This window comes from Rhagoletis pomonella, unplaced genomic scaffold (genome assembly GCF_013731165.1).
Source record: "Rhagoletis pomonella isolate Grant_MI unplaced genomic scaffold, Rhpom_1.0 Rhpom_scaffold_00003, whole genome shotgun sequence".
Lineage (NCBI taxonomy): Eukaryota > Metazoa > Arthropoda > Insecta > Diptera > Tephritidae > Rhagoletis > Rhagoletis pomonella.
This window is the reverse complement of record NW_023458557.1, coordinates 2,035,046-2,042,496: the sequence shown is the minus strand read 5'-3', so window position 1 is coordinate 2,042,496 and position 7,451 is coordinate 2,035,046. Positions and strand designations below refer to the sequence as shown.

Genomic DNA, 7,451 nt, shown 5'->3' with positions numbered 1-7,451 from the left:
TCTAAACAATTTGCCACGGGCCTCAGATGGTATAGTTACGCCACTGTCGATTTGAATATATTCGCCTACATGTGTTGGTATTGGAGTTTTACCGATTGGTTGTTTGTTAGGATGTCTCTCGTATTTTACACATTTCTCGAATAGAGGGCCAAAAATACTGAGTAAGTATTTCTTGTGCGTTATTTTTATAATTCCTATGTGCTCTTTTGTGAGTTTGTATTATTATCTGTCTTTGTTCGTCCGGATCAGCTACGTCTTGAAGTTGTGTTTGTGCTACGACAATTTTACATGTAGCGAAAATAGAGCTGATATCGTTTTTCAGATGAAATAAAATTTCTTCTTCTAGTTTTATAGTGTTTGTTACTTCTGGTCGAATAATTTTTTTTAAACTTGAAATCAGGGTTTCTTTGTTTTTATAATGTATTATATGTCGTGTATTATTTGTAAAGATCGTTTGTGACACAATTTCGTCTCTATTTTCGTCGTGAATTGGTATAATTTGGTTGCGAAAAGAGTTTAAAGGTTGTTTGACATTTTTGAACTGATCCACGGGTGAACTTTTTGCTGAGTTTTCTGACCAATCAGTGGTCGTATTTATTTGTTGCCTTGATAGAGCATCAGCGACTACATTCTGATGTCCTGGTTTATACACTAATTTCGCGCCATATTCTTCTATTAAATTCTTCCATCTCTTTAATTTGTTATTTGGGTTCTTTTCGGATATATTGTTAAATTAGCAATTCCATATAAGTAATTTCTTAATTTCTGTAGGGCCCATACAATAGCTAGAAGTTCCTTTTCATTAGTACTGTAATTTTGCTCAGTTTCATTGAGTGTTCGTGAAACAAAAGCGATAGGTTGTCTGTTTTGGGACAGTACTGCGCCTATAGCGAAATTGCTGGCATCTGTAGTCAGATCAAAGGGTTTCGTGAAGTCAGGTTGATAAAGTTCTACTTGAGCTTGAAGCGCATCCTTGATTTTCTCAATAGCTTCTAGAGCTGCCTCATCTAATTTAACTTCTACTTTAGCACTTTTTTTTTACTAATTATACCATTGTAGCCTCGTCGGTGTATTGTCAAAGGATTAGTCATTGCTGCAAAATTTTGAATAAACTTCCTATAGTAGCTAGCTAATCCTAGGAACGATCTGAGTTCTTTTAATGTCTTTGGAATAGAATATTCTTTTATTGTTTGAATTTTCTTGGGATCAACCGTTACTTTATTGTGTTTTATTATATGTCCTAGGTATTCGACTGAGTTCTGGAAAAAACTTGACTTTTCGTTAGAGATTTTCATATTGGCATTATGCAAGGCGTTTACGATAGTTCTTATATGTTCTTCGGGTGAGGAGGAATATATTAACTCGTCATCTATGTATACGTATGCGAATTTTCCAATATACTGGCGGAGAATGTCATCTACGCATCGCTTAAATATTGAGGGTGCATTCTTAAGCCCAAATGGCATCCTGATAAATTCATACTTAGCGCCGTTTACTGAAAACGCGGTTTTCTCTCTGTCTGATTCCTTTATTAGCTTTTGGTGGAATCCTGATTCCAAATCTATAGTAGAAAATATTTTTGCTTTTCCTAAGTTTTGAATAGCCATATTTACATCAGGGATAGGATATCTGTCTGCTATTGTTTGAGCGTTAATCTTCTGATAATCTACAACCATTCTTCTTTTGGGTTTCCCTTTTTCATCGGTGCCCTTTTTCGGAACAGTCCAAATCGGAGAGTTGTATGGACTTTTACTTGGTTGAATTATATGATTATCGAGAAGTTTCTGGATTTCTGTATTCACAAAATCGTTATCTGACGTGGGATAAGGATATTGTTTAGTCCAAATACGATCTTCATTATTCGTTCTAATAGTTGCTTGGATAGTTGTGGTAAAAGGTAGGACTTCACTAATTTCGTCATTTTTCCTCATAATTTCCCTAATATCATCCTCATATGCTTTGTTATTTATTGTGTAATTTATTTTTTGTTCATCTTCTGCTTTCACAATTTTCTTTTGGTACCTTAAACTGTATTCGAATAGGTTTATTTCTGCTTTTATAAGTCTAAGTCCTTGTTCACCTAGTATCATATCAAATTCTTGTAGCTCATCAATTTCAAAAAAAAAGCATATGATGACTAAACAAAGCTATAATTTTTTTAGATTTCAATAATGAATATCCGTGCATAGTTTTTGTTTTTATAGGTTTAATAGGTACTGACTTACCAATGTTACAGTTGATACTTATATAATTGTTCGTAGATCTTGTGTCTATTAAAATAGTAACGGGTGTCCCTGTAAGACCGCACTTTGTTTGAATGCAGGGCAGCCCGTTCACTCGCCTAAAAAAGTACTTCCGGTCTCGTACTGTTCCTCGAAATGAGATGTGGTAGATTCGGCTTCAGTTTGATGAGTTTGGTTGATCCTCTGCTGCTTGTATTGATTGAAGTTGTGTGAGGATGGGTTTCTTTCCCTTTTGAAAGGATTCTGATATCCCTGTTGGTGTTGAGTATGCCGCATAAACTGCCTAGAGCTGTCCACTTCTATAGGTATCGGTTTATTTAAACGGTCGTTGTGTGGAATAAATTTGTTGCGTTGCACATGTATCCCTGGATTATATGTTGGGCGTTCATTTCGTTAAGGGAAGCGTTCTTCTCCTGGGTGGCTTCTTGTTTGTTGGACATACCCTGGTTGCGGGTGGCTTCTTGTTTGTTGGGCATATCTTGGTTGCATTTCAAATTGCTGATTATGGTTATCGTGGTGAATTGTGCTGGCAATAGCATACGCATGCCCTACGTCTCTTGGGTTTTGGCTGTACAAGGTTCCACTTGTGTATCTGCTATTCAGTCCCATAATGAATGTACGAACAGCTTCTTGGCTTGCATATGTTTTCATGGCTTCATCGTTTTGCTCATGAGACATTTAAATTTTTGAAAGCGTAAAGTTAAGTGTTTTATCAATTTCGCTATGGTATTCGGATAAATTCTTTCTTCCTTGATAAATTTTTTTCATCTCGTCTAATAACACATAAACGAAAACCTATAATTAGTGTTGTGATTGCTAAGTATGTCGGCTGCTGTTCCTATCACTTTTATACGGATGATCCCCACTGCACTATAATATCTAGGTTGTCCTGTGAACGCTTTGATGTCATCCGTAAACTTCCAGACTTGTGATCTCCATGAACGATACGCGTTTATTTCCCCCTTCAAACTTGGGTAAAGCTTTGAATAGCTCCAAATCGATTTCGTTGGCATTTGTTATTGCAAGAGGGATCTCCTCGTGTTCTGTATTGGTGGTGATATTGTGGAAGGCGCTTTGGTTTTCTTTTACAGTACTAGGCACCTGTTGCAGGGCATTTACTTGCAGGGTTTGTTGTTGGAACTGTTGTGTTAAGGCATCAATTTGTGCTCTTAGTTGTGCTTCTTCGGCCATATTTGTTGTGTCTCCACTTCTTTGATATCTTAAAGAGGAGAAATGGGGTTTGTTAGCACTTCGTAGTCGTTTGGTAGAATTATAAGATAGGAATCGCATGGACTTCTTCGAAATTTTTTATTGTTCCGTTTTTTAGGAATGGTTGTGTTATTTTACTTTTCCAGAAACTGTTTTTTTCTTTCTTCAAGACCGTGGAATTTATGGTTTCCTGTATTTCAAGGATTTTGGTTTTAGATGACAAAACTTATTGTGATCCCGGTTGAGCCCCCAGTTAATATCGTTTACACGATATGAGTTCAAAAAATATATGTTTTCTCTGCACGGTTAGCGTGCTTTCTTTATTTACATATTCTTAAGACTGCTCTACATTTTAAATTTTTAGGTCTATTTATACTATTGAAATGCGGCGGTGGTTATCGCAGTGGAAAATTCTATTGCTAGTTGGTTACTAGTCTTTATCTGTTGTTCAGCTTGTTTACTAGTATTTGTCATTTGTTTAGTTTGTTTACTAGTCTTTATCTGTTGTTCAGCTTGTTTACTAGTATTTGTCTATTGTTTCATGTTTATCTTTGTTTTATTTTGGGAAATTCCATTTGGCTCGCTGCCTGATACTGGTTGTATCTGTAACGCATTCGCTGCATGTTAGAACGTGTTATGTCGTGACGTCAGCGGTGGCGTTTCAAACATCCCTAAACTAGCGCGTACAACTCGTTGAAACTTCTCAGGTCCATGTGAAAAATCTGCTTTCACTGCTAACGAGATCTTCAAACTAGAAATTAGGCCAAAGGCTCATTATTGCTGATTGTAAAATATACAATTTAGAAACTTACATCCTTTGCAAAACGCCCCTGTGTACATCTTTCCTGCAAAAACGGATCCACTTTCTCGCGTTGAGAATAAGTTTTCGTTACCTCTGCAATCATTGCCACCATCTGCGCACCTGCCAAACAAGCTGCTTCCTCTAAAATTGCAGTTTTCATTTTTCTGTCATCAAGTCACTTTCAATACAAATAAATATAATGACCACTCTTTTGCCGATTGCTACTAGGGCGATGCACCGACACTGCTGGGTACTGCTGGTGGTCCGGAATATGAAAAACCTAGTTGAAATCAATTGAAAGTAGTTAAATCTGTAAAAAATAGCTCCATTAGTAATATTAAATTGTTTTAAAACCTCTTTTCTTACCAAAATTTGCCGATTGCTACTGGGGCGATGCACCGACACTGCTGGGTACTGCTGTGGGTTCGGAATATGAAAAAACTAGTTGAAATCAACTGAAAGTAGTTAAATCTGTAAAAATTAACACCATTAGTAATATTAAATTGTTTTAAAAGCTTTTTTCTTACCAAAATTTGCCGATTGCTACCGTTACGATGCACGTCAATTTCTTTGTTTACATTTGTTCACTTTTAGTTTAGACGTTTCTACTCATCTGACAATAAATGTTGCTATCAACCAACAAGCAAAATAGATGTTGCTAGGGAAATTTCACGGCTGTGAAGAGAGTACTACCCTTTAATTTCAAATACGAAGTGAAACAGCATGCGAAACATGTCAAATTGAACATGTTGCAGCAACATCTAGTATACACAAATATGGAAATGTTTAAACGACGGGTTTGACGGTTAAACCATAAAAACTCTGCTCATCTACGGAGAAATGCATTTCCAACGGTGTTCGGTAGAATCGCTAAACGAAGGCGGACAAAATTTATGTTAGCGTATTAGTATATAGAATATCATTGGAAAGGTCTAAACTCGGTTTATAGTCAACTGAGTTACAAGCTTATAAGTGCGGAAAACTGGCTTTTTAACAGTAAATCAAGGTTGTGTGGGTGTTTGACAAAAATTTCGTATCTCGATTCTTACTTCACTCGGCAAAACCTACCTGAAAATTAACATGACTTACCAGGTATTTTTACTTCATTATTTTTTGTAGCATTGTGTAATAGAGCACACATATTTGTACTTTCCCTCTTTAATTTAAAAATTCCTTAAATATAATAAAATAATACTCAAGCAAAAAAAATTAAAATATAATGAATAATCAAAAATAGTTATCTATGTATGTACATACATACATAATTTTTTAGTATTTGTTATTATATCTGATTTCTTTTTTTAATGATAAATGAGATGATTATTTTTTAATTGTTTCTAATTACACTGATTACTAATTATTTGAAACAAAATAGTTAATCATTAACATTTAAACAAACACCAAATCTTTTTTCTTTTCAATATCAAAAGTAAGTATGTTTAAAATTATTGGATTCTTTAAATTTCTTTTTAAAGATGTGAAATCAAAGGCAAATAAACCATCACACAAAATATTCTTTTGAGTCCTGTGTCCTTGACCACAAACCCTATATTTCTCCATGCGAAGCTAGTCATGTTTATTGTACAGTGGTTTTTTTTTTATAGTTTCATAAACATGGGTTTTTTATTAATTCGACTATCGAAAATTGAGGACGATGATTCCGCCTGTGAAACGATCATGCTTATTGCAAAAAATGCCGCGCAATACTAATCTCACCTCGTTCAGAAAACCGTATCGTACGTGCGATACGCATGCGATATTATATCGCAGCGGTGTCGCTGTCGTGCAAGTGTGCACAGTTTTCATCGCTTCCTACCAATTCCCACGTACTCAGCATGCCGATGTCGCATTCATATCGTATCGCGTGTCGTATCGCATATCGCCTCGCATATCGTATCGCTCTAATGTGCACCGTGCCTTACTGTTTCGGATAGAAAAAAAAAAGTTGTATCCGCTTTTGTGGGTAAAGGACTGAGACACGCTAGAATGTATTTAATAGATTTAAATTTAAGTTGCTCTTGTTACCGACCAATGACATGCTAAATAGTACAAAGGTACATTATTACCTGCTCCTGACATTATTTTATGTTACTTACCGGAATTAGTGAAAGTGGATTTTGTGAAATTGGACCCTTCGAACATTGTGTTATTAATACTATGACAGAGAACACGCAGTATACGTCGCATGAATGTGCGGATATTCACCTAATTTACGGTGAAGCTTGCTGTAATGCCAGAGCTGCTCATAGACTCTATGCAGAGCGATACCCCAATCGTCGGCATCCGGGTCGTGAAGTATTCGCCCGGACCCATAGAGAAATATATGAAGGTAAGTGATTTTTACACCTTTCTTGTTTGCTTGCTTGTTAACTATCATTTTTCACTTTTTTAAGGTCGCATACCTGGAAGGCGTGGCGGCGAAACAGGACGTCCTGCAACGGTAGATGTTGAAGTTGTGTTAGAGGAAGTGGAACTAGGTCCATCGACTTCAGTGAGAATGATGGAAAGACGGACGGAAATACCAAAAACTACGTTCACAAAGCTTTAAAAGACCATCGATTTCATCCCTACCACATTCAACGTGTTCCGGCTCTACAAGAAAGAGATTACCTGTCGAGGGTTAGTTTTGCCGTGAAATGTTGCGAATGCATGAATCAGACCCCAACTTTTTTAATAAAATAATTTGGAGCGATGAATCACCATGCAAACGTGATGGTTATTTTAATTTACATAACCTTCACAGTTGGCAGATAGACAATCCTCACGAAATGAGAGAAGATCGTTCGCCGTACCGGTACAAAATAAATTTATGGTGCGGTAATTTTAATTGTCAGATATTGGGACCTGTGGAACTGCCGCCTACGCCTACGGGCGTGAACTAAGAGCTCATCTAGACGAAACTTATCCTCGCCGGTGGATTGGACGATACGGGCCAATCACGTAGCTCGCTCGATCTCCAGACCTGAATCCATTAGATTTTTTCTACTGGGGCTGTCTTAAGGAAAAATTTATTCAAAAACAATTCAAAACGAAGAGCATTTGCGGGAACAAATAAATGGAGCTGCTGCTGAGACAGCCCAATTGAGTTTAAGATCTCTAAAAGCGTCTTTTCTTAAAAAGTGCCGAGCTTGTATTAAAGTAGAGGGTTGCCAATTTGAGCATATTTTATCAATAAATGAATACATTTTTCTTCAAAC

The 7,451-nt window shown here is 36.5% G+C and overlaps 1 long non-coding RNA gene across 1 annotated transcript; it reads right to left on the bottom strand.

The window, feature by feature from the left end:
- Positions 1-2,135: 2,135 nt before the first annotated feature.
- Positions 2,136-4,720, bottom strand: LOC118734985. The gene is made up of 3 exons (XR_004992483.1): positions 4,621-4,720; positions 4,265-4,564; positions 2,136-4,203 (listed from the first exon to the last, which is right to left on the bottom strand). It is a non-coding gene; the product is annotated as an uncharacterized LOC118734985 (long non-coding RNA).
- Positions 4,721-7,451: the final 2,731 nt, after the last annotated feature.